This window comes from Trachurus trachurus (assembly GCF_905171665.1).
Source record: "Trachurus trachurus genome assembly, chromosome: 4".
Lineage (NCBI taxonomy): Eukaryota > Metazoa > Chordata > Actinopteri > Carangiformes > Carangidae > Trachurus > Trachurus trachurus.
In genome coordinates, this window is record NC_139898.1 from 27,293,424 (window position 1) to 27,304,284 (window position 10,861).

Here is a 10,861-nt window from a genome sequence, read left to right on the forward strand (position 1 = left end):
TCATCATTGATAATCTGTATTCATAAACTAGATACTAATGAGTATTCATGTGTTATAAATGAAGAATTCAGTATTTATTAATGCTTAACTAATGCTTAATAGTGTGCTGTAGTGTATTATCCCCTGAACTTTTTGTTTTAATATCTTGAATTGTCTTATGTTATTCTTTGTGTGTGCTTTTCTGAACTGATGTGTGAACTGATGCTCTGCTTCATGGGTTCCATATCCTGCCTAGAAGCAATTTGGCTGTTGGAAAGTTGATTATTGTTTTGTTTAGCCTAAAGGCTGAAACCTTATGGGCATCTTCTTCCGTTGACCTATGGTAGCCCAAAAGTTATCGATTTGGTAAAGAGGTTAAATGCCAGAAAGTAAATGATCTTTGTTGATTAATTGCGTTCCTTAGTTTGGAGAAGGTGGAGTGTTTGAGTTAGAAACATATATAAGGTCAGAGCTTTGGGCCAGTAGAGAGAGATCTCACATTGGCACCAGAGATACAGGATTCGGCATTTTTTGAACAGTGTTCTTCTTCTTAAACTCTTTTGAATGCAAGTGAAGACGTGTCGGCGGTGATCCCTTCTTTTCATCAACACATCAATATACCACAGTGTACTTATTATAAAGTGTTACCTATTAATAATTTCATAAATAGAAGATGCAAAGAGTGGTTTAAGGTCTCCAACACTCAGATAAAAGCCTCAAAATACATTTTAAAAAATTAGAGTCTGACAAGTCTGTGAGGAGCCGCTTATTCAGTACTAGGCTTTTTTTTTTTCGAGTGTTCAAAGGGATCTGAATTTGGAAGATTACCTATCACTACCACACACACACACACACACAACACTGTACTGAGTGCAGATCAGTGTCTAGCCCCCCCTGACTGCAGTCCTCCATTAGCTGGCAAGGAAAAGGAATTTAAAGATTCAGACCATGAAATGTGGCCAATAATGCCAGCTCTGATCTAAACCTGCGCTGATCTCAATGATGTGCTAACAGCGCTGTCACATTCAACTAGTGAAACTTAACTTGACACACTCACTCTCTCTACTCCAAAACTACGGTGGCCCTCACTCACTCACACACCCGGCGTTATCTCTGCTCTCAGTTGCCGTTGAATCCAGCCGAACGAGTCGAACGCAGCTGTTTGATTGATGCGGCTAATTCAAAGCTGCAGCAAAAAAGAAAAAAAAAAGAAAAGTGTAAAGCCTGGCTAGCAGCAAGTGAGGCTGTGACACTCATGACACACTAGAAATCAAAATGGAAAACAGATGAAACACTAACTTTGTTATTCTCAGACGACTGCCGAGTTAGAAACTTTGGAAAAGTTGGAGGTGAGACTGTTGTTGACTAAATCAAAAAGGATTTAATGCTGTCAAGTATTTTCTTTATCCACAATATCATTTTTTTTGATCATTTCAACTCCTTAGGCCACAGTTAAATAATAAAACCTCCATCTCTGTGGCTGTGGGGACATTGTGATCCCATGTACAATCCTTCCATCTTGTCCCCATTATCATGACGTTCATTACAATCCATATTATTATCACAGTGCTCATTACAGCGTGTGTTATCAAAGGACTCATCACAGACCATTTTTTACCAAGGTACTCCTTTCGGTTTTGTTCGCAGTCAGATAACATGATGGATGATGGAAAGTAAATTAAAAACCAAGAAGGTCTGGGCCGTAAGGTGAAGTTATAAAGATGAAAGCTTTTTCTATTGCATTGTTAATATTCTGCTGGAGCTTCGTCCCTTAATAATCTGAGTTTTTTGAAGGCTCAGTGAGTAGGGTTATTTGTTCCATTTCATAAATGTATCGTAATTTTCTGTGTCCATAAATTGGAGATGTGGAGACCAGGCTTTAATACACTTCAATACACTGACACTGGAAAAACAAAAACAAACGTAGCAGCAGCAACAACAACATGCAGTTTGAGATTCAGCTCTCAACTTTCAGTGTTTTTGGTTCGGATCTGAAAAATCATTCAGTTGTGAACCGACAGCTCTGAGAAGAACAAAAATAAAAAACTCCCAGAAAAGAGCAGATACTTGCTTTAAATACCTCTTGGTCCAAACCACCCCAATCCCCTATCACCACTTGGTATGGTCACACAGATTGCCAGCACCTGGTAGAGTAGAGCATTGGGATTAACATGAGAGGAAGTGGACCTTGAAAAAGAAACATTTATAAAGCAAATTAAACGACGATTACACAAACATCATCATGGAATTGCCATAAATGTGTTAATGAACTCTACAGAGCTGAAAGACAGACTGACAGCGTCTGTCATGTGACTGGTGAAGGTGTGCAGCTCCACAGGTGTAGGGAGAAGCCCTCGACATGTTTCACATGACAATGCAGAAGGAGAATATTTATATTTTGTATATATATATATATATTTTTTGGCTTCTTATGCCTTTCTATTTGATAGTACAGTTGAGAAAGACAGGAAATGGGGAGGGAGAGAGAGGGGGAATGACATGCAGGAAAGGGCCGCCCGATGTGGGATTCGAACCGGGCCGCCTGCTTGACCGACCCAGAAGGAGACTATTTATTGAAAGCTGATTTACTTCAGTGATTTTTCAAGTATTTAGAACACATTCATTCATTTTCTACTATTCAGTTGCGTTTACAAACATTTAGATACAAGGAAACTCCAGTGTCTTCTGCACATTTTAGACACTTTGTCACCAACATAAAATATCTGAATATACACGTGTGTGTTGTCGGCATAGAAACAGGGATGCAATCTGTGCCCTTAATGATGTGGAGCGAGTTCAGGCAGACGACTCAAGCTGCGCCCATCCTGATCAGCTGATCAGTCACATGATCTCCTCATCCAAATAGGGCGGGCTACTCAAACCCCCCAGCTTACCTGCTCATCCCTGGCTCTGCTGCTTGCTGCTGCTGCTATTTTCTGCTGCTTCTGCATACATCTCGTTGCTGCTGCTGCTGCTGCTGCCATGAGGTTTTGCAAACCCACTTCCTCCCCAGCATCCACCTGTGGGCTCTGTCTCTATGATCCTGTGTGGGGGTCTGCTTCATCCCCTGTAATGTCTGGCAAAGCAGATCATTCAGGGAAGGAATAACTGAGGCAGAGCCTGACGTCAAACCTGCTGTAGCCATGCTCAGGGATGCTGTGCTTCAGCTTGCAATGCTTATGCTCAATAAATCATTTGTTCTCATTTCAGAGTTGTCTGACTAAACTCTCTCTCTCCTCGGTTATTCATTCTACACAATCTTGTGCCATCATGTCCTTTTTTTGTGTGTGTATGTGGGGCGGCTATATGTTGGGCAGTTTTGTTGAATAGGGCCCAGCTGCTGTTTGTGTGGGAAGGCCAAAGTTAGCGTGAAGCTGCAGAGCGACCGGCTTTGGTCAACAGAGGAGCAGCATGTGGGCGCTCCATTGTACTCGCACAGATTCAGCCTGAGCTGTAGTTCAGGACCCAAACTTATCTGAAAATAATTTGTATCTTTGTGGTGAATTTAAAAGCATACAGTCAGCTCTCATGAAGTGTGTGTGTGTGTGTGTCTCTCTCTCTCTCTGCCCAGACTGACCAGTCTCCAGGCCTGGAAACAGCCGTGTCCGTGTGCTCCTGAAACAAATGCTTGTTCTGGCTCCGCCCGGACAGACGGCCTATTAGGACTGATCGGCTGCGACATCAGCATGCTGGAAGCAGATGGCTGGTGGTGCTCGCAGTCGTATCTCTCATCCACGCCAGGCTCGCCGGGTAGATTCGACATAAGCTTAATTAATGATTTGATAACTGCAGAGGCGTTAAAAGGAGCATGGAGACAGGCGTGAATTCCAAATGTAAGAGCTAAACTGGCTGGTAATATGATGTGAGGGGATTTCTCGCCACATGCTTGCCCACATGTTCCCCCTCCCTCTCTCTCTCTGTGTCTCCTTGCACTTTCTCAGATCAGCCCAGTGTGAGCGCGGCCACATGCTGCGGGAAAGAAATAAGTTGCAGATTTAAGAGCTAAACAAAGCAGATGTTTATTGAAGGCTGTGCTGCCTGTGAACCTTCACACTACGGGAGCTGCTGGTTGTTCTTAAATCTAGATGGAGTCAACCATCTGTAAGATTTTTGCAAGTCATTTTTGGATGAATAAAGTTAGCCTGATAGTTCTCAGAAGAGTTTCTTGGCTCCAAACACCACAGATCGATTCATGAACGCACTCCCAAAAATAGCCAGGGGTCCCCCCCGAGGCTTTAACCGACACGGTGACGCTGAAGGAGACAGAAAAACAAATGATCACAAAGAGACAAAACAGCCACACGAATGCTAACAAAGAACAAGAAGATATTTGTCTTTTTACTTTCTCTGACCTTAACCGAGGGATTTAGATGCGTAACCCTAATGGGCCGTCTACACAGAAAGTGATTAAAGCCTATCTGATGGAACAGATACTCTCCAACTGTAATCAATCCAGCTGTCCCAACATGCTCTGTAATGGCTCGTGTTTCGCCTTTAGATGTGAAGCTACACAAATGTTCCAGCTTATTTTACTGCATGTTTTTTTTAATTCACCAACCTGTCTTTGAATTTTAGACCCCTGACCTTATATCCTGCTGAAATGTGGATAAAATACTGTAGAAACAAGAGACAGTTTTAGACACCAAATGTTGCAGAATCGCTTGATACTGACATCCTCCTGACCTTCACCTGCACTGCAAAAACTCAAAATCTTTTTTATAGATATATTTGTCTTATTTCTAGTCAAAATGTCATTTCTAGTCAAAACAAATCTCATTATACTTAAAATAAGACTCATCATATTAAAAAGTAGCTTGTTTTAGACACTTTTTACTTCTTTTAAGCATATTTTCACTTGAAATAATCTGATAGTGGGGCAAGTTTTTCTTTCTTATTACAAGCACAAAAAACTTGTTTATATTTTCTACTTATTTCAAGTGAAAATTTGTTTGAAACAAGTGAAAATTATCTAAAAACAAGTACATTTTTAGGTGATGAATCTTATTTTAAGTGGAAAGAGATTAGTTTTGACAAGAAATAAGACATGTTGACAAGAAATAAGACAGATATTCTTGGAAAGATTTTGAGTTTTTGCAGTGTGAGGGTGACGACTGGATCCTCGCTGCGTCACGGCTTAGACAAAGTGTCAGGTAGTGGATCATGACGGCCAGTTCATTCACCCAGCATGCATCATGACCTTTTATCTATTTACCTTCATATATTTTGGAGTTCGAGATCCGTTCTCATGCAGTGTTTTGCTGCTGTAGACCTGTACACCGATGCTGTGGTGGATCTGGATCCACTCAATGAGACTTAACATATTGATCAGCCGTGTTCGGCGGTGACTCCCCTGTGTAGAGTCTTTATCTCTGCTGAGGCAAACACAGTGGTTCTGCACTGCAAGGTGGGCTTATCTTAACTGTTAACTGTCCTATTGTAGAGGCGTCTTTTACTGTCTATTCATCTTAATTTCATGTCACTAAATTTCCATTTTTCTCTCCTGTAGTCTGTCTTCTTCTTCTTTTTCTTGTTCTTCTATCTTATCTCACCCTGTAAAGTGCCTTGAGATTGAAAAGTTTTGAACCAGAGGTGATTATCTTAATCTTAATCTAATAAATTTTTACTGTGAGCGAGTGGGATACAAAATTCCTGCAAATACTGTATTTGAACAGTCTTTTTGTATTGTGTTGTTGCCCTGGCTCCTTTAACTATAGTTATCTGGAGATTACTCCATTACAAGTGTCTGGGCACCAATCAGAGTGCAGCTTAAGGTTGTTTGTTTATGACTCACTGCTAATTACTCCATACCCGCCATGCAGATTAACAGAGTTTTTGAGCAGTAAATCAGTAACTAAGAATATTTTGTCCAAAGACTTCAGCTTTTCTTTTCCCCATTCGCTCAGGAATATTTGTAATAATATAACTCAAATCCCTTATATATATTATATATATATATATATATATATATATATATATATATATATATATATATAAGGGATTTGAAGTTATAATTATTACATCAAATATTCCTGAGCGAATGGGGAAAAGAAAAGCTGAAGTCTTTGGACAATAATATTCTTAGTTACTGATTTACTGCTCAAAAACTCTGTTAATCTGCATGGCGGGTATGGAGTAATTAGCAGTGAGTCATAAACAAACAACCTTAAGCTGCACTCTGATTGGTGCCCAGACACTTGTAATGGCGTAATCTCCAGATAACTATAGTTAAAGGAGCCAGGGCAACAACACACATACAAAAAGACTGTTCAAATACAGTATTTGCAGGAATTTTGTATCCCACTCGCTCACAGTAAAAATCTGATTAAGTATAATAGACTTTAAAAGGCATCGGCTGAAAGATTACATCACCTCTGGTCCAAAACTTTTCAATATAAAGGCACCATACAGGGTGAGATAAGATAGAAGAACAAGAAAAAGAAGAAGAAGACAGACTACAGGAGAGAAAAATGAGAATTTAGTGACATGAAATTAAGATGAATAGACAGTAAAAGACCCCTCTACAATAGGACAGTTAACAGTTAAGATAAGCCCACCTTGCAGTGCAGAACCACTGCGTTTGCCTCAGCAGAGATAAAGACTCTACACAGGGGAGTCACCGCCGAACACGGCTGATCAATACGTTAAGTCTCATCGAGTGGATCCAGATCCACCACAGCATCAGTGTACAGGTCTACAGCAGCAAAACACTGCATGAGAACGGATCTCGAACTCGAAAATATATGAAGGTAAATAGATAACAGGTCATGATGCATGCTGGGTGAATGAACTGGCCGTCATGATCCACTACCTGACACTTTGTCTAAGCCTGTGATGCAGCGAGGATCCAGTCGTCACCCTCACACTGCAAAAACTCAAAATCTTTCCAAGAATATCTGTCTTATTTCTTGTCAAAATGTCTTATTTCTGGTCAAAACTAATCTCTTTCCACTTAAAATAAGATTCATCACCTAAAAATTAACTTGTTTTTAGATCATTTTCACTTGTTTCAAACTAATGTTCACTTGAAATAAGTAGAAAAATCTGCCAGTGAAAGCAAGTTTTTTGTGCTTGTAATAAGAAAGAAAAACTTGCCCCACTATCAGATTATTTCAAGTGAAAATATGCTTGAAAGAAGTACAAAGTGTCTGAAAACAATCTACTTTTTAATGTGATGAGTCTTATTTTAAGTATAATGAGATTTGTTTTGACTAGAAATGACATTTTTACTAGAAATAAGACAAATGTTCTTGGAAAAATTTTGAGTTTTTGCAGTGCAGGTGAAGGTCAGGAGGACGTCAGTATCCAGTGATTCTGCAACATTTGGTGTCCAAAATTGTCACTTGTTTCTGTTTTTCCACATTTCAGCAGGATATAAGGTCAGGGGTCTAAAATTCAAAGACTATAGGTTGGTGCATCAATAAAAACATGCAGTAAAATAAGCTGGAACATTTGTAGCTTCACATCTAAAGGCGAAACACGAGCCATTACACAGCATGTTGGGACAGCTGGATTGATTACAGTTGGAGAGTATCTGTTCATCAGATAGGCTTTAATCACTTTCTGTGTAGACGGCCCATTAGGGTTACGCATCTAAATCCCTCGGTTAAGGTCAGAGAAAGTAAAAAGACAAATATCTTTCTTGTTCTTTGTTAGCATTCGTGTGGCTGTTTTGTCTCTTTGTGATCATTTGTTTTTCTGTCTCCTTCAGCGTCACCGTGTCGGCTATAGCCTCGGGGGGGACCCCCCGGCTATTTTGGGAGTGCGTTCATGAATCGATCTGTGGTGTTTGGAGCCAAGAAACTCTTCAGAGAACTATCAGGCTAACTTTATTCATCCAAAAATGACTTGCAAAAATCTTACAGATGGTTGACTCCATCTAGATTTAAGAACAACCAGCAGCTCCCCGTAGTGTGAAGGTCCACAGGCAGCACAGCCTTCAATAAACATCTGCTTTGTTTAGCTCTTAAATCTGCAACTTATTTCTTTCCCGCAGCGTGTGGCCGCGCTCACACTGGGCTGATCTGAGAAAGTGCAAGGAGACACAGAGAGAGAGAGGGAGGGGGAACATGTGGGCAAGCATGTGGCGAGAAATCCCCTCACATCATATTACCAGCCAGTTTAGCTCTTACATTTGGAATTCACGCCTGTCTCCATGCTCCTTTTAACGCCTCTGCAGTTATCAAATCATTAATTAAGCTTATGTCGAATCTACCCGGCGAGCCTGGCGTGGATGAGAGATACGACTGCGAGCACCACCAGCCATCTGCTTCCAGCACGCTGATGTCGCAGCCGATCAGTCCTAATAGGCCGTCTGTCCGGGCGGAGCCAGAACAAGCATTTGTTTCAGGAGCACACGGGCACGGCTGTTTCCAGGCCTGGAGACTGGTCAGTCTGGGCAGAGAGAGAGAGAGACACACACACACACACACACACACTTCATGAGAGCTGACTGTATGCTTTTAAATTCACCATAAAGATACAAATTATTTTCAGATAAGTTTGGGTCCTGAACTACAGCTCAGGCTGAATCTGTGCGAGTACAATGGAGCGCCCACATGCTGCTCCTCTGTTGACCAAAGCCGGTCGCTCTGCAGCTTCACGCTAACTTTGGCCTTCCCACAAACCAGTGGAAGAGCAGCAGCTGGGCCCTATTCAACAAAACTGCCCAACATATAGCCGCCCCACATACATACACAAAAAAAGGACATGATGGCACAAGATTGTGTAGATAATGAATAACCGAGGAGAGAGAGAGTTTAGTCAGACAACTCTGAAATGAGAACAAATGATTTATTGAGCATAAGCATTGCAAGCTGAAGCACAGCATCCCTGAGCATGGCTGCAGCAGGTTTGACGTCAGGCTCTGCCTCAGTTATTCCTTCCCTGAATTATCTGCTAATGCCAGACATTACAGGGGATGAAGCAGACCCCTGCAGGGGATCAGACAGAGCCCACAGGTGGATGCTGGGGAGGAAGTGGGTTTGCAAAACCTCATGGGCAGCAGCAGCAGCAGCAACGAGATGTATGCAGAAGCAGCAGAAAATAGCAGTAGCAGCAGCAGCAGAGCCAGGGATGAGCAGGTAAGCTGGGGGGTTTGAGTAGCCCGCCCTATTTGGATGAGGAGAACATGTGACTGATCAGCTGATCAGGATGGGCGCAGCTTGAGTCGTCTGTCTGAACTGGCTCCGCATCATTAAGGGCACAGATTGCATCCCTGTTTTTAAGCCGAGAACACACACGTGTATATTCAGATATTTTATGTTGGTGACAAGTGTCTAGAATGTGCAGAAGACACTGGAGTTTCCTTGTATCTAAATGTTTGTAAACGCAACTGAATAGTAGAAAATGAATGAACGTGTTCTGAATAATTGAAAAATCACTGAAGTAAATCAGCTTTCAATAAAATAGTCTCCTTCTGGGGCGGTTAAGCAGGCAGCCCTGGTGAATGCGAATCCCGCATCGGGTGGCCCTTTCCTGCATGTCATTCCCCCTCTCTCTCCCTCCCCATTTCCTGTCTTTCTCAACTGTACTATCAAATAGAAAGGCATAAAAAGCCAAAAAAAAAAATATATACAAAATATATATATTCTCCTTCTGCATTGTCATGTGAACATGTCGAGGAGCTTCTCCCTACACCTGTGGAGCTGCACACCTTCACCAGTCACATGACAGACGCTGTCAGTCTGTCTTTCAGCTCTGTAGAGTTCATTAACACATTTATGGCAATTCCATGATGATGTTTGTGTAATCGTCGTTTAATTTGCTTTATAAATGTTTCTTTTTCAAGGTCCACTTCCTCTCATGTTAATTCCCAATGCTCTACTCTACCAGGTGCTGGCAATCTGTGTGACCATACCAAGTGGTGATAGGGGATTGGGGGTGGTTTGGACCAAGAGGTATTTAAAGCAAGTATCTGCTCTTTTCTGGGAGTTTAATTTTTGTTCTTCTCAGAGCTGTCGGTTCACAACCTGAATGATTTTTCAGATCCGAACCAAAACACTGAAAGTTGAGAGCTGAATCTCAAACTGCATGTTGTTGTTGCTGCTGCTACGTTTGTTTTTGTTTTTCCAGTGTCAGTGTATTGAAGTGTATTAAAGCCTGGTCCTCCACATCTCCAATTTATGGACACAGAAAATTACGATACATTTATGAAATGGAACAAATAACCCTACTCACTGAGCCTTCAAAAACTCAGATTTATTAAGGGACGAAGCTCCAGCAGAATATTAACAATGCAATAGAAAAAGCTTTCATCTTTATAACTTCACCTTACGGCCCAGACCTTCTTTGGTTTTTAATTTACTTTCCATCATCCATCATGTTATCTGACTGCGAACAAAACCGAAAGGAGTACCTTGGTAAAAAATGGTCTGTGATGAGTCCTTTGATAACACACGCTGTAATGAGCACTGTGATAATAATATGGATTGTAATGAACGTCATGATAATGGGGACAAGATGGAAGGATTGTACATGGGATCACAATGTCCCACAGCCACAGAGATGGAGGTTTTATTATTTAACTGTGGCCTAAGGAGTTGAAATGATCAAAAAAAATGATATTGTGGATAAAGAAAATACTTGACAGCATTAAATCCTTTTTGATTTAGTCAACAACAGTCTCACCTCCAACTTTTCCAAAGTTTCTAACTCGGCAGTCGTCTGAGAATAACAAAGTTAGTTTTCATCTGTTTTCCAGTTTTGATTTCTAGTGTGTCATGAGTGTCACAGCCTCACTTGCTGCTAGCCAGGCTTTACACTTTTCTTTTTTTTTTTCTTTTTTGCTGCAGCTTTGAATTAGCCGCATCAATCAAACAGCTGCGTTCGACTCGTTCGGCTGGATTCAACGGCAACTGAGAGCAGAGATAACGCCGGGTGTGTG